The following is a 23,884-nucleotide window of genomic DNA, read 5'->3' as shown; positions in this document are numbered from 1 at the left end:
GGCAGGGTCTGTCTGGTTCACTCACATGGCTCCATCTTGTAGAACTGTAATTAGTACGTGGTATACTCTCAGACCTGGAAAGGTTCTTAGAGGTCACCAAGTTTAGCTCCATTATTTAAAAAGAAAATGTAAACAGATGCCCCAAGAGGGAAAGTTAATTGCCCGAGGTATAACTAAAAAATGACAGAATCCGGGTGAGAATCTGGAATTCCTGACTCCCAGGGCAGTGTTCTTCCATAGCTTCTTGGTGATGCTATCTCTAAGCCTGGAGCAGAGGAAAGAGATGCTCACTCACACTGAGTGAAGGGAAATGGAAGTCCTTTGGACCAAAGCGATAGGAATCCCAGACTTCCCTGGTGGCGCAGTGGTTAAGAATCCGCCTGCCAATGCAGGGGACACAGGTTCGAGCTCTGGTCCGGGAAGATCCCACATGCCACGGAGCAACTAAGCCCGTGTGTGCGCCACAACTACTGAGCCTGTGTTCTAGAGCCCCTCAGCCACAACTACTGAGCCTGCATGCCACAACTACTGAAGCCCACGCTCCTAGAGCCTGTGCTCCGCAACAAGAGAAGCCACCGCAATGAGAAGCCCACACAATGCAACGAAGAGTAGCCCCCGCTCACCACAACTAGAGAAAGCCCCCGTGCAGCAAAAAAGACCCAATGCAGCCAAAAATAAATAAATAAATAAAATAAATAAATTCGTAAAAAAGTGATAGGAATCCCTTTTCTTGGTGTCTTTGGCACTATCAAATCCCTAAGTATAATTCTCTATATAGCCATTTGCACATCAACCATAATATAGATGGCAGCTGTCACTATCTTCCAATTATTGGTAGGGACTCCTGGGACACAGAGGAGCTGTGGGACATGGCTACAGCTATGTGACCAAGCCCAGGCCAGGTGCCAGGTGGCCATTTACCTGGTCCACAGACACATCTCCCCAGTTCTCTTATAACTCAGCTCAAATCATAGGCTCATTGTCCCATTCCTGCACAAAACCATTAACCATGATTCTACAGCAGACACTGTGGTTTCTCCTCATCCTGAGAGGCTTTTCCTTACAGGAAAATACAGGCATACCTTATTTTCTTCGTGTTTGTCACATTTTGGAAATTCTCACAATATTTCAAACTTTTCCATTATTGTTATATTTGTTATGGTGATCTGTGATCAGGGATATTTGATGTGACTATTACAAAAAGATTATGACTTGCTAAAGGCTCAGATGATGATTAGCATTTTTTAGCAATAAAGTATCTTTAATTAAGGCATGTACATGTTTCTAGACATAATGCTGTTGCTCACTTGACTACAGTATAGAGTAGACTACAGTGTAACTTTCACACACACTGGAAAACCAAAGAATTTGTGTGACTTGCTTTTTGCAGTGGTCTGGAACCAAACCTGCACTATCTCCAAGGTATGTCTGTATATAAATAAAAAGAACCCTGTGTTAATGTTGTTTATGTAGTGATGTGATATACTAAACAGATGCATTAAACTTCCAGTAATGACAAAAAAAAATCTCTTTTCTCAGGAGTTCATGGGAGACCAAAGGCTAAAACCCACCTTGGATGCTGTACCTGTTCACTATTTATTTCTGAGACCCAAAGACTTTTAGGAGTCCAGTGACCTACGCATAGACAGGTAAACTCTGGGGCCACAAAGGGAAAAGCCTTGTATGAAGCTAGTAGAGGAGACTAGAGACAGAGATGCCCAGAACTCAGGGCTCTCAGTGGCTCAGAGCCCAATACTCTGAAGAGTGGTGTGGTTCTAGAACAATCAGCAGCTCTGGTTTACCTGGTTATATTCCTCTATTTCTAGCCCACGTCCTCTTGGCTCGTTCTGGGAGGAAGCTATGGAGCAGTGTGTTAAAGGAACGTGGAGAGGACTGGGGAGATGCTGGACTGAGACAGGATCTTCTAAATTCCATGGAAGTGTCACTACCTAAGAATCTTGATTACTAAGCTGGTCTAGTATGCTTGGGCCCCCGCTTGAATTAAGCAACCCTAGAGATATGTGTGTATACATACATATACACACACACATCTATACATATATATACATCTCTCTGTATATATATTGATATATATGTACATCTATACATCTATATGTAAATACATATGTATACTATGTGTGCAGTTTTCTGGGTTTATTGTTATACTGTTAAAGGCACTGGTCTCTTTATAAGGCTCTTTGAAAGAAATTCTGCTGACATCAGTGCCAAGAAATGTTTTGTCTCACCTGGAAACTAATGCATTTTTCATTTGTGGTGGTTGTCTAACTCTTGGTGTTTCTCCAGCTGCTTAGGTTACTAGGAAACAGTGCTGTACGTCATAAATTATGGTGTGCTTTTCAGTGAAGTTTCTTGCTCTACCTTACAACCTTCCTCTTGCTTCCCCCCATCTTAATTTCTTTTTAACTTTATTTTGTTGAAATCTTAGCGCAGAGCTGGTATTTATGAAGGCCATTTCAACTTCTCTTAAGAACAGAAACAGCCATAAATAAATGGACAAGTAAATAAACCATACTGTCTAAGCTCCTCACCTGGCCAACCTCTGGGAATCCAATCACCTTTCTCCTGGCAGCCTGTCCAGAGCTTTAGTTAAACCCTAACACATAGTAATTCCTTATTAAGGCAGAGTTGGTCCTCATGGTCATCCAAGGAGCATATACTCAAAGAATAGACTTCTAGCTAATTAATTTTGCTTTCAGTTATTCAACATTTAAGAGGCCTTTTTATGGTTCTAAATTTGTGCATTACAGCATGGATCAGAACATACTGAAATTACCAATTTAATTATATCGTCCTCCTCCAGACTATTAGCACTTTAAGGGAAGAGACTGTGATAGTTTTACCTCAGTGTGCCTAGTACCTAGCACTGTGGCTATTACCTAGTAGATGCTTTGTGTATAAATGGATGCTTGCTAAAATAATAGCTTCTGTGTGCATGTGTGTGTGTTTGCATACATACATACACATATCTATGCATATATGTATCTATATTGCCTTCCACTGCACAAGCCTCTCTCAAGTCTCAAGCGAATCTCACCAGAACTTACGAGGCAGTGTATTATTCTCTCGTGCAGTTCAGTCACAGATGCACTCACATGGCTCTTACATAGCATAGCCAGGCTTTGAGTCCAGATTGGCCTCACTGCTAGCTCTGTCCAGTCTGCTGCATTGCCTCTCAGTGTGACATCATAGTGAGTTTCAAGACAGAATCACAACTAATTGGTTGTATGCAAAGATGTCTCCAAACATCTTTGGAAGAGACAAGCTCTAGATAGCTGGGTATGGCCAACCATATTCTCACACTGTTAAGAGAAATACCATATTTTACATTCCTTCATACTCATTATACCCTTTGATTACTATATTACACCATCTAAAATATAGTTTTTAGAAAATGTAGTTACTACATGTGATGGTCAGCTTATGTGTCAAGTTGGCTAGGTTATAGTCTCCAGTTATATAGTCAAATGCTAATCGAGGTGTTGCTGCAAAGGTATTTTGTTGATGTAATTAAACTCTAGACTCAATTTTCTTTAAGTAAAGAAGATTATCCTAGATAATCTGGGTGGGCTTGATTCAACCAGTTGAAAGGCCTTAAGAAGAGAATGGAAGCTTCTTCAATGAAGAGGAAATCCCACCTGAGGACTGAAGCATCAGCTCACACCCTGCAGCTCCCGTCCGTCCTTCCTGCCCACCTGCCCTTTGGGTTTCAGACATGCTTCGCCAGCCCGCACAATAGCTTAAGCCAATTCCTCTCAATAAATCTCTTAATATATGTATATCCTATTGATTCCGTTTCCCTCATAGAATCCTGGATGAGGCACTATGCGTACATCAATATTTACAAATGGGAAACTACAAAAAATTTCATACTCAAAAGAAATGGAAGGGGTTTTACAATCTCCTGACAGCAGTCAGGGACACATTTTAACTCCCCTGAATGACAGTTGTCTCCTTACCTGCATCCAAAAGTAAAATTTCAAATTTCTTAAGAAAACCTAAGAGACAGTGAATTTAAGGAAGTTGGATTAAGGGGCAACCAGGGTATCTCCACCAGAATGGCATTTATTGGTGATACGCAAGATGGGTAGACAATTGCTATGTTTAATGCCCTCTGAGAAAACAATTCTCTGTTCTTCCACTAATAGTTAACATCTCTTATGAAGGCAGAAGTTCAGATTTAATGTAAATGTTTCTTCCTGATATGGACATTTAGTTGCTTTTTTTTTATATTGTCAGAAGTGAAAATCTAATAACTTTCTCCCTCAAAGCAATCCCTCCAATATGCGTGGGCTATATTCTTCCAGGCATCATCTCAAAGCTTCTTTTCATTACTCAGAGGAACTATATTCTAATAAATCTATCCATTTCAACCATTTACTTACACAGACTTGTTGTACACATTCATCCACCTCTCAGAAGCCCCAAGAGATGCATACCACTACCCCAATACATCATTGCTAAGACAGACTGTCCCTGGCATAAAGGCAATGAACACCCATGAGGAGACATAGGCATGAACACACATGCCGTGACCAAGAGGCCCAGAGTCTGCCCTTGGCAGAGCCCTGACCTCACCTGTGTTGCTGGTCAAGTTCCTTTCCCTCTCTGGGGCTGTCCTTCAACATGAGGGGACCCGACTCTCAGAACAAATGTTGGGATTCCCTGTAATCATTTATGAAAAATGTCAGTCATGACACTGATATCCTGTCCTCCTTTTCTCCCTCCCTCCAATCCTCCCTTCCTTCCTTTTCACTTTTCTTTTTTCTATTTTCCTTCTTCCTTCCTTTTTCTCCTCTACTCATCACTTTGTAGGCCCCCAATAATGGTAAATAACATCACAATCATCTTCATCAGCTGTACTCCTCAGCTGGGATGGGCAGAGAGCGTGGCTGTCATCCTCAAATGTCAGTCATTTCCTAACACATCACATTGCCATGTTTTACTGATCACACTCATCATTACTGAAAAAATATTTTGTTCGTTTGTTTATATTTTATTGGCTTTCCTCTCAAACTAAAATATAAGGTCCATAAGAGTAGAAACTATGTCTGTCTTGTCCACCCTTTTATCTCCAGCCTAACTGATTATCAGTGTATCATGAAAACTTGCTAAATGTATGGATTGATGGATGACGCATTTTTAATCTAATGTATTTTGCTTTGTACTCACAGGTAGCCCACACTGCAAGGTCTGAAGCTTGTGTCAACGTTAGCTCACTCCTACTTCTAGAAGCCATGATTATCTCTGGGTGTAGGTAAGAATGACTCTATCTTGGCCATCCCCTTTCTATGGATCCCTCTGTTAGACCCAGCTTTGGGGTGGAGACTTGGGAGAGCTGCAGTGGAGCTAAGAAGTGTTAAAGAAGGGGGCTAAGGAAGCTGTGGTTCAAAAGGTGCCAAGACTGACATGTGGCCATGAACCTGTCTCCTGTGCCTTCCTTGTCTCCCTCTGTCCAGGTCTTAACACAAGCATGTTCACACACGTGTGTACCCACATGGCCCAAGCACCACACTGCATCTCCCTACTGTTCATATTATACGTTCCATTGAAACTCTCTCTAACCTTCACATGAATCTGATTTCCTGGATAAACCTGGCATTGGAAGCAGCTGGGTTCACTGAGTTATCACATCTTCTTGGTTCGCTTTGGACCTTTCTATCTGCAAACTGCTCAGGGCTCATTTAGGATGTAAGTACTTATATTAAAGGATTGTGTTATCATATGTGAATAAACACAACCTTAAGTGAGACAATGTAAGAGAAAGTGTTATAAATTCACCAATACCAGGGGTTAACAGAGTTATTATGCTAATGTTACTAATGTTTCATCATCGTGGCATCACCATCATCATCATCATCAGGTGGTTATAGTACTGTAGGAAGAGCCCTGGAAAGGGAGACAAAATTTGTGAAATCTAAATTCTATTTTTTTTTTTTTTTGGCTGTGCCGCACGGCTTGCGGGATCTTAGTTCCCTGACCAGGGATTGAACTTGTATCCCCTGCAGTGGAAGTGCGGAGTCCTAACCACTGGACGGCCAGGGAATTCCCTGTGAAATCTAAATTCAAGTTCTGCATCTTGCCAGCTGCATAATGATAAGCATGTTACATAACCTGAGCCTTAAATTTCTTTGCCTGAAAAATAAGGGTGAAAGTACAGGGTTGTTTTGAGAATAAAATTAGATAACATAATAATGTGTCTTACAGAGCATCTTCCTCACCAATAGTTGTTTAAAAATTTTTTGTTGTATAAATTGTCCTTTGAAAAATTAAGACCTGCTCTATCTACACAGTATCTACTAGCTACAAGTGGCTACTGAGCTCTTAAAATGTGTCTAGTTCCAACTGAGATGTGTTTTATGTGTATAATACACACTAGATTTCAAAGACTTAGTATGAAAAAAAGAATGAGAAATATCACATCAATCATTTTATATTAATTACGCATCATAATATTTTGGATATATTGGCTTAAAATGCATTATTAAAATTGTCACATATTTCCTTTTTACTTTTTTAATTGTACTACTAGAAAATTTTAAATTACATGTGTGGCTCACATTGGTAGCTTGCGTTACATGTCTATTGGACAGCACTGGCTTAGAGAGCTATCGTCCTGATATTTCAATTATAAACATACAAAAGCTCAAAACCGAAGGACTTAGTGGAGAAAATTGAGTTCTTAACATCCTCAGAGCTATGCAAATATGAGTCATGCTGGGAAAGAGAGTATTATTTATGTCAATTTTTTAAAAAGTACAGCATGAAACCTTCATAAGCAATGGAAAACTAGTCCTCATCAAATCCAGATGAGAGTTTGGGGTGGAAGAGAGAAACAATAGCTGAGTAAACTTTAGTAGAGGGAACAGAAAGGAACAAATGAATTTGGAGTCCTTGAACTTGGATACAATATCCACAGTGTCATTCGTCGTATAACCCAGGGCAAGAGTGTCTAAACTCACTGCATCTCCACTGCCTCTCTGCGGAATAGAAATAACAATACACTTCTCACTCACAGATTATTAGCTAACATTTACTAAGTACTCAGATCTTTGTAGATGCCATTGTCATCCCAATGGTGCAGATGAGAAAACTGATACAAACAAAGGATAAGTTATATACACATGGCCACACATGCTGAAAAATGGTGGCAGTGAAATCTCAACCTTCCTAGTCTGAACCTTCTTCACAGTGAGCTTTTAATCATTGCTCTATACTCAGATCAGACTTTCCCTGCTGTCCACAGAACTAGAGATAATGAACTTAAAGCACGTTATCAAGATCATCAAGGAATGGTACACATTTTTACTGTTGTTATGAAGGCACGACAGGGCATTGAGAGGATATTGAATTTATATCACTCTGTGCTGCATTAGCTCAAAAGAGAAACCCCAAAAGATGAGGAGGAACCCACGCTGACTTTGGAAACTCAGAAGTATTAGCAGTGTCCTGGATCCTGCAAAAATTATTGAGTGCTTTGGGGAAATAACATTCAAAAGTTAGCCTATGAAATATGAAGCCGAAAGACTTCTGGCCTCACAGATAATCGATTTAAAATGTTTCTACATGTTCAATATAATGGGTGACAGAAGTCTTTCCCAAGCTACACTGCATCCCCAGGGTCACCTTTGTAGACACAGCATCAAGTCACAATGTCTTTATTTAAGGTCAAGCATAAATTTCATAGAAATCAAACTATTTACATAAAGGGTTGTTTTGTTTTGTTTTGTCTTGTTTTTGTACAAGGCCCAGCAGGGCACTGGGAATGAGGCTGAAGGGGAGCCAAATACAGTGGGAGATGAGGGAATATTCCTAGCTGGGGTAAGCTTCTGCCAGGAATGGCCCCTAGGAATTCCCCAGGGGGTGTAACCGGGTCCAACACGCTGGATGACCTCCATCTACACACCCACCCAACACAAATGTCACCTCACGAAGTAACAGTCACGTTTCAGTAACTAGCCAACCTGTCACCTCTGCAAGAGCCGTGATTATTTCTGACAAACTAATTTCTTAGTTAGTTAGTTTTGTTAGTTAGTTAGTTTTGTTCAATTTGGTTCAAAAATTAAAGTTGTGTTAGCATAATTTCTTGCATTCAAGAGCATGTGAATGGCATTCTCAATGCTCTCCAGTAGCAAGCCCAACTGAGCCCTGTGCAACAAAGCAGGTAAAGTTACTGTTTCTAAAACAGCTCCCTTTTGCATCCAAATCAGCCCTGCATGGGGAGGCATGATCAGTGGGCCAAACCGATACGGTCAATGTAACTTTCTCAGAGGAAGAAAAACCATCTTCAGAAAAAAATGTTAGTCGAGTCATTTCCCATGCAAATGTAAAAACAGGGGAAACAATACTAGAGATAGTATCAATATTTTCAACATTAAGGAAAGGCAGGCAATCTTTGAGGAGTGATGCTATTTCCATGAATTTAATCAATTGACATTCTTACCCACAAAGCTTGTCTCACTTGCTTTGTTTTTATAACCGTTGATTTAAATGAGTTCGGAACAGGTTCTGGAGGCTCTTTGCCAGAGCTGAGGACTAAGTTCTGAGTTTCCAAGAGCCTACCACCCATTTGGTTTTCACGGTCCAAATGAAAATCTGAAGTCCAGGAGCTGGGTTAAGAGGAGGATAATACAGGTATTCTCTGGGTCAAGCAGGGTGACTGACTCTTCTTTTTTGGACTTTTTTAAACAGAGCTCAGCTGTTCTTCCTGAGGGAGGCAGTTTTCCATTGGAACCTTCTTATTCTACAAAAGAGGAAACAAATCCAGACAAGGGAAGTGAGTTCCCTCTTGTCCCACAGTGAGTTGATTAACAAATTAGGGATGAGGAAATGGATGGATCAAGGGGAATACAGATGACAATGCTCAAAGAATATGAGAGCAGACAAAGAAATACTAAGCACAGAGACCCCGTGGACTTCATCTCTTTGAACAAGACTTTGCCAGGTTGGTGTTTGCAATTGCATTTGTTTTTGAGTCCTAGCTTGGAGTGTCAAATCTGTTCCCTCTTCATGTCCTCTTCAAATCCAGTGTAGATGATTCTTTTCTCTCTCAGAAACCTGGGTCCTTATTAATATGCATCAGAGCAGCTGCAGTGTGACTCTCTTCTCCCACCTTTGCTGCAGAAGTAGAGAGTGCCCACTGAAGGACAAAGACTGGGTTTACATGTCTTCTCTCAACATCCCCTAGAAACACATTCTGAACCCTGGGTGCCAGATAAATGTTCTTCTGTGACACTGTTGATGGCATCTTCCCTTCACCTATGCCAGGGCTGGACAGGAACCAAAATATCAAGAGAGAACATGGATCATGGAATCACAACTTCTTTTCTGCCTAACACATCTTTTAAAATAGTTAAGTCGTATGAGCACATGACAGAAAACAATATTTGGTGTCATCTATAAATCATCCCAGGTGGGGAGAAAGCCAAGAATCCAGCAATTTGGGCTGCATTAGAAGAGTCACAGGAAAAGCTTTCTGGTTCTTTCAGGTCCTGAGTTCAAATCGTTTGCAATTGTCTATCAGTGTGATATTGGGGTTTATTGGGAAGATGCAAAGAGATAATCTGTGGAAGGCTCAGTAGCAGGCACTCAGTAAGCGCTTGGCGAAATATCCATTCTCATTCCTTATCGACAATCAGTAGCAAGTCTCATGAACCTATCCTGGAAGCCTCTTAGGTCTGTCTTGCTGTAACAGAGCAGTGAAGAACATAAAATCTCGCTGTTTAAATCCCTGATTGTCCACTTACCAGCGACATAACACTGGGGAAAACTGTTTAACTACCCTGAGTCTTGGTTTCCATGTTTTATAAATGGGGATAATTATAGCTTCCACCTCATTAAGGTTGTAGTGAGGATGGATTGAGATACTTTATGGAAAGTGCTGAGCACTGTGTGTGCACATAGTAAATGCTCAGTACACGTCAGTGATTGTAATAATGTTGCCCTCTAGTCCCGGCTTCCTGTCAGTTTCCCTGTTTACAGTCTCTGCCCCTTTGTCAGTTCTTCTCAGTGCTGGTCCAGAAATCATTTAATAAAGCATTGAACACATCACTCCCCTGCTCTAAACTCGCAAAGGCTCCCTAGAACCTGGGGAATGAAGTCCAAAGCCCTAAATTTGACATGCAACATACTTCACAAAGAGTCCCAAACTCACCACCCTGCATGCCTCCTCTGCCCACTATCACCAGCAGGCAAAACAAAGCTGTGCATTTACATCCTGGCGTTTTTGTCTGCATGGCTTCTTCTCCAGAATGCTGAGATGTGATGGTCAGAAGGCACCATGCCAAGTGATTTGTGGAAGAAGATTTGAGAGCCAGACCATTTTAGAGCTGGAAAGGACCCAAAAGGCCACTTTACAGATGAGGAAACTGAGGTTAATTGGCTTGCCCAAGGCCACACAGCTATTTATCAGAACGCCAGGGTTTCACTAGGCTGGTCTGCCTAGAAGGAGGAAACCACAGGGCAGCTTATTAGGGAAAATCTGTCAGCAATTGGCTGCAAATTTGCTGACAGGTTATCTTTCTCCATTCATGAGAAATGAGACAGAAGTTAAGCACCCAATAAGAAAAGAACATGAGGCATGCCTCTGTGTAAGTGAAAACTGGGTCCCTCTCTGGCTTGCAATGCGGGGCACGGCAGGAGGGGGTTCATGGGGAGAGAGCAGCTGAAATGATTCCGCAGGATCCATCCCTCACTTCAAAGACATATCCTCTCAGGCTGCATTAGTCTCCTGACTAATGCTCCCAAACGCACTGTGGAGGTTTGCTGAAGTTGAAGATTCTCTGTAAGGTTTGCAGGAGGAACAGTGATGAATAAAACACAAGAATCGCCAATGCATTACTTTGAAGGTGAGTGTGCCCAGTTTTAACTGCTAAATTGCAATTTTTACTCTAATAATACTAATAGTGATGCTTCATTTATATAGTGCTTCTTAAGTTCCCAAGAATAATAATAAAAATGAAAACTACACCTTATACTACAGCTGTGTCTATATATGAAGTCTATAGTGGAGTGAGACAGTTCAAGAGCAAGCTCCCTTCGCTATTGGGATATTTTAGGGCAAAGTGTTGTGAATTGGAGTTGTTTGCATAAAGTACGCCGGATTTTCAATTTGGATTTGGAATTTAAACACAGTTTTGCTGCTATTGTCAATGAAATATTTTATAAAACCTTTAAATATGTTGTGAAATATTTAAAACCTTTAAATATGCATGCTTTAAAAACAGACAATGGAAAGATAACTATTGATATAGCTGCCCAACCAGCCTCACCTATGTTTAGTTGGTCATTCTTGGTTTGTGATCTGGATTTGTGTCCACGGTGACCCGTCAGGGAGTACCACACAGAAGCTGAAATGCATGGCTCCGAGACTTCTGTGCAGCTTGGTGACGACTGGGTCAGGTCTGGGCAAGGGGTGCCATCAACCACAAAATCAAAACCATTCAATGGTTTAACTCCCTGGCCCAGCAGATGGGCTAGCAAGTCTCAGAAGCTTTGAAACTCTGAGCTTCCCTGAAAGCTCCACTATCTGGAAGGATGATGCTGATTCCTTTCAGCAGTGGGTTAGGCTGTCCTGGGATGATAAGGGACCAACTGCAGAGGAAGCTTTCCTCTGTCTTTCCTTGCTGCCCTAATTTGCCCTAATTTAAGCACTGGCAACTTCCACCTGATCATCCAATCCTTGGGCCAACAAAGAGGCCACGATGCTGGGAGGGTGTGGGAGCTGTCCCCTCCAGAAGCTGGGATGTGGTGAGGTCATTTGCCCATTCTTATGGGGGCATCCTTTGTGCTCGTATCAATGCCTAGAGAGCTCCTATGTATTCCATCCTGCCTTCTCCAAGATTTTGGCTCTGAATTCAGAATACTCCTTTCTATCTGGCTGCCCTTCGATTAGGAATACTATTTGGACTCTTGTCCCTGAATCTGGCCTTAGTTTTCTCTGGATAATATTTTTGGGAATTTTGCATTGGTTCCAGAGCCAGCATCCATGGGCCACTTTACCATACAACCTGCCCTGTTCTTTCCAAGAGACCATTTGCCATTCAGATGCCTAGCAGTTATGCTGTCCACCATAGCTGCCTATGGAAATCCCACTTCATCTTCTGAGCTCCTGAGCCTATCACTAGGCTTCTGCTCAGGTCCTGACATCCTGCCCAATTCTTGCTCAACCCAAATTGGACCATTCAATGTTTAATAAAGGCTTTCTCTGCTCTATCCTCACACCTTAACATCTAACTGTCTATCAACATTCTATTAAGCATTTGAGAGGAACTCAAAAGCCAGATACCCCACTCAGTATTGCAGGGGATAAGTTTTCTTACAACGGTCTTGCAAGGATATGCAGGGAAATGAAGCCTTTTGGGTTTCTTAGTTCAAAGCAACAGATACAGACTCTGGGTAACACAGTGCTTGCAGGAAGACTAGAGAAGCAGGGTCAGAAAATGGTCAGGAATGTAGGAGCCTGGGCAGTCAGAACCACAGACCAGATCCTGCCACAGAACCAGGTGGGTGAGGGCACTGTGGCTGTCCCCGCTGAACATGGGTAGCGATAGCTTGCTCTACCACCCTGGTTACCCCTGGAAATTGGATGATACAGCAGTCACTGCTGCAATGACCAGAGTGAGTTCTTCATGGCCAGTGATTGTGTGTGTGTGTGTGTGCGCGTGTGTGCGCATGCTCACGTGCACAAGCGTAAGTGTAAGATACTGAATCCAAATTTAAAGCACACTGGGAAGTTGAATCAGTGTTTTAGCTTCCAGGAGAGCTAGGGAAGCAACTCTGTGGCCCTTCAAGGCTGTGGAGTAGAAGGAGGGCTTTCTTTCTATAGAGTCTTATTGTGGGTTAGTCTCCAAACACAGGAAGGGGGTTTGGGTGCTATGCATTCAAACAAACACACAAACAAGCAAACAAAATGGCAATTATGCATTACAAGAAATGAGTAACATGAAGAATATTATATTCCAGGGTGTGGAATCACTCAAAAGGAGTGTCTTCTGTAGTTTAACAAGATTCTGTCCCTGCTTCTATTCTGGTTTTTTTTATTGTTGTGTTGTGTTTTGTTTCTAATAAGAAAGGTAGGTGTCTGAGTAAACCAACCTATTGCATGGGGCTAGGAGGGATGACAGATATTCTGGACAATAGACTAAAGGTTTAAATTTAAAAAACATTTTGGAAGACTGGATCAATGGACCCAGACTATAGATATGAAGTATAACAGAGATAATAATAACAGCAACCTCATTCCATGCACTCTTTAAACACTTTTATATATTAATATCATTTAATATCAGAACCATCCTATAAGGTAGATATCATTAACCCAGTGTTACAGTTGAGGACATTGAGAAATAGATATAGTGACTTGCACAGCTGGGAAGCGGCAAGCTTTGAAGCAAGGCAGCCTGACTCCCTAGAACTGCTGAAGGTGCCTTATCATGTCTTATGTGCACAGGGACAGGTGGGGAAATGTCACTTAACAGCAGCACGTAAGGAAAAACAAACAAATTAACTGTGGAGCATAAGTCCTCTGGGTGATGTGGCTGGCAATAAAAGCTAATGTAATGTAGCCTCGGGCTGCAATAAAAGAAGTGTGTAGAAGGGAGTTGATAGTCTAGAGTCTAGCTGCCTCTAGATTTCTGTCTTCAGTCCTTCCCTCCGAGGAGGGCTGGAGCAAAAATGAATGGGGTGTTCATTCTAGAGATGTTAAGACCAGGGAGAAGGCATCCTGGAAGACAACTTAGATCCTGAATAACTGCAATGGGGAGGAAGAATTGTATCTATTCTGCATGACATCAAAGGCTTGTACCAAGGAATACAACCTCTGGGGAAACAGAGTTTGGCTCAACCTAAGGAAGTATTTCTAAAAGTGAAAGTGCCTAATGTCTCAGTGGTTTGCATCCAGGGGTAGTGAGCTCCATATGACTAGTGAGCTCCAGTCATCACCAGCACATGGTAGCCAGGAATGGCATAACGTGTTGGTCTGGGTGGCCTCTAGGGTCCCCTCCTACCATGCAGCAGTGCAATGCTGTTTTTCCTTCCCCAAACCACCCCTGATCACTGAACTGCATGTGGCTTGTCCTTACTGTGGTCCTCTTTGTTTATACTTCCTTTGCAGCACGGACAGTATGAGGCCTTGAGATTTTACAGACAGACCTAGTATGTTCTGCACCATTGATATAGTCAGCTCTCTGAGGGAAGGCCCTGTGATTTGACCATTTCATTGTGCCCAGCCCAGGCCTTTCAATAAAGTATGGGACAAAGAAATGAGTTTGAGATGGAGTTCAAACCAAACCCTGCCAGAGGGCCCTGTGAAAGCTTAGGGGTGGCAAGGTGAGGATGCCATTCCTACTCTGTTACCTCTGGAAACTTGGAATGGAAGTATTAGTGGTAGATGTCTTTCAGATAGGACAGAGCTGAAGGGTGCAGTCAAATGGTACATATTGCAAAATATTATCAAATGGCACTGCATTGGCTGACCATGACTTCCAAATAGTAGGTTCATGCAAAGCCCTGTATATAGATGTTACGATTTAACTGCCAAATGATGTTACAGGGGGAATATATATATATATATATATATATATATATATATACTTGAACCAATGATATGTTTAAATAAGAATCAGACCACAGGTACATAGACTCTAAAAAAATAGTAAAAAGGCTTTTGCTTTTAGACCGTGGTGAAAGATGGGGTTACGAGCCAAGACCCCCGCTCCCCAGTTCTCGCTCCCTCTGCCCCTAAATTACCAAGTGACCGCAGGCAAGTCATGGTTCTTCTCTGGGCCCCTGGACCCTCATCTCTAAAAGAAGGTTGACTAGAATAGCTGATAGTTCAGTTAATGACTTCAAACGTCTGATTCCTGAGAGTTCTACTTGGTAAAGTGGGATGTCCAGTCCTTGCTACAGGAAGTAGGAGGTCCAATCACCGTATGGTGGTTAGACTGCAATCGAGACTCTGATTTAAGATGCCGCATGTTAATGGGGACAATGACAAAATGGAGTGGAAGTAGGTGGGAGAGATGAGGATGGTGCGAGGTCTGTAAACTGTATCTCGCCAGATTAGCTGAAGCGCTGAGCGGCAGAGCACACTGACATAGGGGTTAAGTTTGGTGTCAGATACCCGAGTTTGAATCCCAGCTTTGCCAATTACCAGCTGTGGAACACTGGGAATGTCTGGGTTTTTTCCTCTGTAAGGTGCTAGCAATAACTTTACCAGCTCATAGGGTCACTGTGGATAAGTCTCATATTATAGAATGTTCTTAGCACAGTGCCTGAAACTAGCTAAGTGCTCAATAAATACTTTTTATTGGATTTTAACTGTTACTGGATGCCATTTTCAAATATTTGTACGGCTGTCAGGAGAAGGAAAAAGTGATGGGGAGCAGGGGCAAAGTAACTGTTGGGAGAAAGTTACAGCAGGGGGGTATTTTAGCTCCTCATATGAGGGGGCATTTTAATGAACAGAGTTGATGAATCACCTCTCATGTCATGGGGTTCCAGAGAGGTCGCTAGCATGCTGTCATCAGGACATTTAAGCAGCTGCAGGATTAGTGGCAAGCAGAAAACCTGCTGAGAGGGAGAGTTAGACCATAAGATCTCAGAGGCTCCTTTTATGGTCAAGATTTGGGATCCTGTAGGGGCACAGGGTCAAGCCGTCAGCTCAGCTCTCTGTCTAGCTGCTCTTCTCCAGGAAGCTGAGGAGGCCCAGGATTGCAACACATGTCACCCATAGCAGAAAACTGCTGGGCATGTGGAGTCAGACAGGCTTGGACACCCGGCTTTCCTTCCTTCAGCCTGGTGAGCTTGGACAAGTGTCTGGAATCCTCCTGGGGGTCATTTTACCTGCTTGTAAAATGGAGCTGACAGTACCCTCCTCATAGGGTGACTGCATAGAATTAAGGAGGTAGTGGGTGCAGCACCTTTCACAGAGTAGCATCTCATAAAGTTGGCTCTCTCCCCTGCCCTTTTCCCAGCAAACACAGGCAGAGCCTTCCTTTCATTGCACCCTGCACTCAGGAGGGAATGCATAGGGCCTGGGGTAGGAACAGATGACACAAGGAGGCCACAGATGGGACACAGCAGGACAATCTGGAAGAAGCAGGAGCCTTGGAAAGCCCAGCCTGACTGTGATACTGGGTGTGAAAACAGAGCACCATCAACAGCTGCGTGGGGGTGAGGGTTCCTGCTATTTTTAACGTGATGCCAAATCCCTGGGCTTTTGCTTGGGCCCGAGGAAGAGCGCAGACAGGGCAAGAGCTTCTTCAAGCTGCAGTCTTCCCACGGGTCAGACTGTCACTGCTCACCCTCCTGAAAACCCCAAACTACATTTACCTGAAAAACAAACAGGCATATTCTGGAAATGGCGACATGTTTTCAAGAGAGTAATTATCATTTAAGCTAGTCTGGAATAGTAATGCATCCCTTTTAAAGGGAAGCAACCCTTGTGAGGAATATCTCAACATCACATGCTTAGCAAGCTTTCCCAGTAAGATATTACTTCAGGGCAACTTTTCCACAGCAACCCATATGTAAAAACAAGCAGGGAGAAAATGCAAAGGTAGGAAGGAGGCAGGCAATTTTCAAAAGCGGTGCTTATCTCTAAAATCTCGACTGCCTCTTGAATATTTTAAATGGAAGAGGGATGGGTCACTTAAACTTATGAAATGTTTTTTTTTTAAAAAGGCAGGTACTAATAAACAATTCATCACTAATTCGGAGAGGCCTCAAGCCAAAGGGAAAGTTTAGTGAAGGATTTTGGCCTAAAAATTGTGAGGAAGAACTTCTACCTGCCACCATTAGTCTATAAAAGTGAAGCTCAGGTCTCTTTCTGAGAGGACAACAAGGCCCGAGCAGTCACTGCGTGCTTGTTGTGAACCAGGCATTGCACCCAATCCTTATGTTATCTTACAACAATCCTAGGACATGGGTATTGTGAGGAGCTCCATTTTCACAGATGAGGTAGCTGAGTCTTAGAGAAGTAAGGTAGCTCATTTTTGGTTACTACTTTGTAAGCAGTGGAGCTGGAATTGAGAAGAATCAAACTGCTGGGCAGGGCTGGAACTAGGGTGAGTCAGGTGGAGCTCTGTCCTTGGGCACAAAATATAAGGGGATGCCAAAAAACTCAGTAATCAAGATAAATAATATTTTAAGGAAATATTTAAAAAATCAAGATCACTAGAAAAAATCCACAATGAGCAAAATATCAACATTTTAAATAAAGACAGGATTGGGACTTCCCTGGAGGTCCAGTGGTTAAGAGTCCACGCTTCCACTGCAGGGGGTGCGGGTTCGATCCCTGGTCGGGGAACTGAGATCCTGCATGCCATGTGGTGTGGCCAATAAATAAATAAATACAGACAGGATCTAACTCTGCACTTGTATGTCTTAGCCTCACTCTCCTCACCCTGATCTTCGCCCTGCCGCTCGGCAATACTGCCTCTAAGTCTGAATAGGTGGTCCAGGTCTGGGGGATGATGGTAATAGGCCTGAGTGTTCAGGATGTGATCATCAGTAACACATACCCAGAGATCACGGTGGGGGTGAATGTACCATAATTAGAGGATATGTCTATCCCTGCCTTCGTCCATGCTTGTTCTTACTGAGAGTAAAACAGCATCCATGGCAGGGATGCTGCTCTAAATTCTCACTGTTTGATCTCTCTGGTGGAGCCTAACAATGGCTGGAAAGAGATCTCTGTGTGTCTTAAACTAAATTCAGGTAGGGGCCTCCACTGCTATGGTTGCTATGTTAGGTGATCATCATGGTGGCCATTTTCTTCAAGAAAAGTGAACGTGGAGAAGTAACCTTAATTTGTGAAATCATGCCAGTGCAGAGGACCGTGTCAGGAGGATTTCCAGCAAATAAGGAGGTTCATGGAGTAAATGAAGGTTTTTCTTCAACTGGAATAACCAGAAAAATTCGAGAAAAAGGCAATACTTATTCACAATATCCTTTGATGAGTACTCAGTGCCAGACGGCAATAGAATAAGGCTCTGGCCACTGTTTACTGTGGCCTGTAAGGCTGTGTATGCCAGCTTTCTGGATTCAGCACCTCACATGGTCTAAATGAGTAGAAAGAGAGAGAAAAGGGGAGAGAGACACCAGTCCTTGGCCTGCCATGAGAAACAGCATCATTAGTCTCTCCCACACTCTTTTCTTTTTCCCCTCCTCTTTCTTCCTTTCCTCTCTTCTTCTCTCTCAGACTCCCATCTCATTTAACATCCTGTGTCCTAGGTTCTCTGCCTGAGCAGAAACCCTGACCACAGAGACTCTGAGAACAATGCTTTATCTCTATAAGCATCTTGGAACTCTGTGACTGTCTGACGGCTAATTAAACCAAATAACAGTGAAATTTTCCCTCCAGTTCTAATGAGCGTGCATTATTCACAAGCACTTACAATTTAAAAGTGCCTTCGTTTTAAAAGTTAAATAAACTGTCCAGCGGTAAGTGAGCTTCGGTTTACAAAACACTTTGTCTTACTTTCCACTGAGTTACTTAATACTCCCTCCCATAATCCATTTGCATTGATCCCTCCTTCATCAACTGCCCATGCATTCCAACACACTCAGAGCTGCAAAGAACACCACTGCTGATTCACCAGGGAGGCAACTGTACTCAGTTAAAAAAAAAAAAAAAAAGATACAAATAAGAATCTACTTAAGACAGTACTTATTTTTTTAAATACAGCTTTCCTCTTAATTATAGTATAGCATTAGTTTTTTGTTTCATTCTTCTGAATTTCATGACACTATCAAACAGTAACAAATATAAATTTGTGCAGCCTGGAATACGCAATTTAATCATGAGCAGTAATTTCCATATCACTGAGGAGGAAAAAAAAGTCAAATGATTAAACTCCAGGGCATGAGGACCAATCTTGAATTAAATTTTACACTCTGCTAAAGTTAGGTTTTGTACAGCAATATCAAGAATGGTTTAAAGGTAGTAGTAAAACATTTACTGTTTTATTAAAACTCCATGCCCCAAAGTGTTTACCAAAGATCAAACTGCTATTCTTTTTTGCAAATTAAAAATGTCTTGCAGACGTCTTCAAAAACCTCTTGAAAGAATAGGCAATGATATCACAGCAATCTCACTAGTATTTCTCTTCTTTATTCATTCCCTTCCTCTCGGAGTCTGAAATGATGCTTTTTTGCAGGGAAGAAAAAAAAAAAAAAGAGCCAGAAAATCCTCCCAGATCACTGACTCAGTGAGAACTGACCTTGTTTCTCATACAGCCCAGCCCCCATCCATCTCTTGCTCAGACATCTCAAGATTCAGGTTTTGCAACTTTCTAGTAAACTCCAGGGTGGGAAGAGAGTGAAGGTAACGGGATCCACCGACTAGAAAGATGTTAATCCTGACAAACTGCTCAAGCAGTAGGCTGAACCACAGCTAGATTGAATTCGGTCTCTCCTGAGAGGTCCAGACAAGGCTGCTGGTAACAAAACCGCTTTTCATGGTGCCCTCAAAAGCAGATGGGCCCCACGCACAAAGTTGGAGAAGGGTGCCATTGCCCTCTAGTGGCCAGAAGTGCAATCTTCCGCGAAGGAGCCCATTTCCAGAGATGCACAAGGCTCTCAATGTCAGCGTAAAATTATAGCAGAAAGATGTTTAATTATCCTCCTCGAGTGTTTTCTTTAGTCCTTCTTTGCCCATAGAGGAGGCTGTGGATGGCTATCATAGTAATCCTGATGGAAAAGCTCACTTCTACTCCTACTGGTGCACCAGAATTTGTCCAACTTTCTCCAGCTTTGTTTTATTTATTTATTTTTACCAGACCTGTTGATGTTTTTCCCCTAGTCCCTTAAATAACACACATTTTTTGTGTGTTATGAATATGTAAATATGTAATATTTACATATTTCAGGGGCAATAACTTTGGACTGGAAAGGCTGACAACTACGATGTTTTGGTAAATCTAGAACAGGGGTTCTTGACAAATCAGGTAACTTTTTATGGAACAAGGACCAATTGCATAAGTGGGAAAAACATCCCAAACACATTTCAATCCCTTAAACCATTGGCTGGTGAATTTACACAATGCTGAGATTTTCTAGGAAAAAAAAAAACTTAGGAATTTATAGTTATTCTGCAAATTTGACAGTTCAAGAAAAAAAGATTTGCTACCTACTTTCAAACTCTATAGACCACTGTCTTACCATTACTATTTAATGATAAGGTATTCCTATGATCAAAGTGAAAAAAATCAATATTGAAAATAAACTTAAACGAAATGATGTTTCTGGAACATCTGCCTACATAAATGTGTAGAAAATGAAGGCAGACTAAAATCAGATTTGCAGATCTTCAGGTGGTTCTGAAAATAGCTTTGAATATCACAGATCAAAGTTTACATAAACTGTCAACTTCGTAAGTCACAGACATTCACAGGCAAGGTTCTGGGACACACTATGCTCATGGGACTGTAGCTCTGGCATTGTAAATCAAGCCTTGAGGTCAAAGTCATGGCGTTTCCCATATGAGGGTCCCCAAACCAGAAATCTTTACAAAGCAGCCATGTAATTCTATTCAAAGTGGAAGAAAAACCATGAATTATGAAGACAAGTGCATTAAAGGAGCATGAAATTGATCTGTATTCCCCCAAATCACAGCATGGCTCGCCAACCCTGCCCCTCCTCTTCACACGAATAAACAAACAAACATACACATCCACAGCCACCACTGCAAAGAGGAAACATGAGTTCTGGGTCATAAAAAACCAGATGTAACTTTTTAAAAAATTCTCAAATTAACAAAATATTGCATCTTAATTGAAAACAGAATTTAGGTTTCTAGTAATTTTACTGTCTGGTGTTTCGATAAGAATGCTGAACATAATGAAATTTCTGAAGTGCTATCAAGATGGTCCAGTGCTTCAATTAGAGCTATTTCAAAAGGCTGTTTTTCTAGTAAGCAATAAGCTCAGTCTGAGTAAATCTTCATGTCTGGGCCTCACAGATTATCCTATCTCAGTCCGTTCAATGCGGCTCTTCATTTCATTTTCCCTCCCCCAGGGGTGGGGAGGGTTATTTATTTCTTTCTTTTCTGACAATGTAATAAAATGACCCGCTTATACAGACTCTGAAATAACAAGGAAAATAATGATAGTAATAATAATTATTAATAATAAAGTGCAGCTGCAAGACATTTTAAATGTATTAATTTGCAGTGTTTCAAAAGCAAGATGTAAAGATAATTCTCACTCAAGGAAAGTTTCCTGGCCTCTCAGATGCCTTTTCCTGGTCTGTACTTGAAAACTACTCACATTCCTTTGTACTAGGCAGGATTTCAGTCTTGCACAGAGGTTTGAATTCTAGGGCCCACTGGCCAACTCTAAAACTTTGAATTAGAGCTCATGACTAAGGAACTTTAGTGACTAGGAGCTTCAGGGTCCCTCTGGCATTGGCCCCAACCCTCTGTCTCTTTGTTTTGCAACTTTTATTCCTTTGTTCTACTGGAAGAAGACCAGGCTTCCTGCAGCTGGGGTTGGGCAGTGATTACTTCTGGGTTCTGATGGCTGCATCTCTGTATTTGTAGGGAAAATAATTCCAGGATTAATGAAATGAAGGTCAGCCTCTTCTCTTCTCTCTCATGGTTAGGCTCTAGCTCTCAGAGCCCAGCGTGGCAAATGTGCTCATGCGATGCTGGCGGATCCTCGCTCCTGAGAACACTTCTATACCTTGGTCCCTGGGAAATCCAGACACCCCGCAAAACCATCGATGTTTGCTGCAAGCCCAAGTGATAAATCGATCCATCCTCTCACCAGATTAATTATCGTGGCTTCCCTGTGATTAAATCGAAAACTTACTCTGCCTCGTATGAAAACTGATAGGAATGATAGGAAGAGGAAAACCAGGAAAGATTGCAGAGCCATCCGAAAAAGATTTCTTTAGAGGAAAACGGGAGGGAAGACTTTATAGGCAGATGTATACCTTCATGCAGCAGGATTTTAGAAACAACCTTCCACCCCACCCCTTAGGGACGACCCGTCGTCATGCAGGGATGGCATTATTAAATAATTAAAAGATGCAATTTCTTAATAGCAGTGCTTTGGCCCGTGAAATTCCTAATGCATTATCAGCAAAAGCAACAGGGCTTTCTTTTTCTAGCATTTCGAAAACCTTTCACCCGGGAAAAGGAGGCGTGTGGACACAACCGCCCACCCCCACCCCACCCCCGCCCAGAAAGCAAGGAGCAAGGCCTTGGCAAGAAAGGGATGAAGAAGAGCGACCCGGGGGCCTCCCTGACCCCAATTTCTCTGGGGACTCTCTTCTTCACAGCACCAGGCAGGCCTCCTACAGCTGTACCCGGGTGTAGGGGGAGAGGGGTGCTCTCCTCGCCGGCCCCCACATTCTGCGGGGTTCTCCAAGCTCCTCACCCCCGGCTCCCGTTCCGGGGCAAAGATGAGGGAGGGAGGCCGTGCGTGCGGAGCTGGAGAGGCTCGGCGCGTTCCGGGAGGAGGCGCAGGCTGCGGGGAAGGCTTGCTTCGCAAAGTTAACGTTGACCCCGGCAAGCTCCACCAAGCCCCAGCCAGAGCCGAGCCCGAGTCTGAGCCGCTCACGGGTCACCCCTTGAGCTGGCGGGTGCTGACAAACGGCCCCCCGAGCACCCGAAGAGACTCCGGCTTGAGGGCTGGCGCGCGCACCGCAGTCGGCAGCCCCAGCCCCAGTCAGCGGACCCAAACCCACGCTATAAAAGTGCGGGGGAAATCGCCGACCCGAGCTGGGTTCCTTCCGTTTTCCGGGGCTTCCCCGGCGGTCTCGATGGATGAATTGAGTCCCCGGGAGCGCTCGGCGGGGATGGGGAGGAAGGGGTAGGGACCCTGCAGAGCGCGGTCATGTCTTCGCTTTCGGAAAGAGTCGCAGCGCGGGCGGGCGGACACCGCGCCGGGGGCGACTTTCCCCGGAGACCGGACCGGGGGGCAGTCGGCGTGTCCGGAGCGCAGCTCTGAAGCCTCTAGCTCCAGCCGGGTGCAAAGCCCCTGTCTCGCGGCCTCGGCGCAGACCCCATAAAAGGCCGGAGCTGGGGGAGAGACTGGAGCGCACATCTGGCGCCTCTGCCCCCTAAGCTGCCCGCGCCCACAGCTGGCTCGCTTCTTCCTTTTCGATTTTTAAACAAATCTTCTCTTACCTCCGCCCTCCCCCCGGTTCTGCTTTGCATTAGTGAAACCTTCTCGAGTCAGTCCTCCCCCGTCCCCAAACATTCTCATCCAGAGACAACCCCCACCCCACCCGAAGAAGCCCCATCCAGGCGAGAGGAAGGCACTGGCGGTGCGCCTCACCTGGGGCCCTGGAGGGTGGGCGCGAGATGCGGGCCGTCGGTCGCTGGCGCAGGGCGAGCGCAGCGGTGTCAGCCCCGGCCCTAGTCCGGGTCCCATTCACAAGTCGGCGGCGGCTGCGAGCGGCCCCCGCGGCATCTGCTCGCGACGCTCCCCTCGTCTGGCGGCGGCCGCGGAATGAGCCGCCGAGCGCGCTGGTGGCAGGAATGAGAAACCGGGGGGAGGTGGCGGGCGGGGTGGGGGGGCGGAGGAGGAGGGAGGCCGCCGCTGGGAGGGAAGGAAAGGGCGGGGGGCGGAGAGGAGCGGAGGCCGCTAGTCGCGGCGAGCTGGGCCTCGCAGAGGCTGCGGGGGCCGGCCCGTCCGCGTCCCTCCCCCCAGGGGCCCCCGGGATGTCAGCCCCCGGGATTCGTGGCCGCCCCCTTCCCGCCTTGGGTCGCCGCACTCCGGCTCCCCTGGGGCTCAGACGGAGTCCAGAGCGACTGAAGTTGGCCTCCAGGGACGCACAGCCAATCAGGGAGGGCGGCACAGGGAGACTGGGGAGGGCTCCGGGGCCCCTCTTTCCTCCTTCGCCCAAATCCGCTCCA

At 44.0% G+C, this 23,884-nt stretch overlaps 1 protein-coding gene across 1 annotated transcript in view; it reads right to left on the bottom strand.

Annotated features, from left to right (window-relative positions):
- Positions 1-23,477, bottom strand: part of CDH11 (cadherin 11) — a 141,883-nt gene extending 118,406 nt beyond the window's left edge. The window contains exon 1 of the mRNA XM_061174477.1: positions 23,304-23,477. The gene's annotated coding sequence lies outside the window, so the exon portion shown is untranslated. The remainder of the gene's footprint in view (positions 1-23,303) is intronic.
- Between the last annotated feature and the right edge of the window lie 407 nt (positions 23,478-23,884).

The sequence above is a fragment of the Eubalaena glacialis genome, chromosome 18 (assembly GCF_028564815.1).
Source record: "Eubalaena glacialis isolate mEubGla1 chromosome 18, mEubGla1.1.hap2.+ XY, whole genome shotgun sequence".
Taxonomy (NCBI): domain Eukaryota; kingdom Metazoa; phylum Chordata; class Mammalia; order Artiodactyla; family Balaenidae; genus Eubalaena; species Eubalaena glacialis.
Note: the sequence above shows the minus strand (reverse complement) of the source record. Positions and strands in the feature narration are given on the sequence as shown.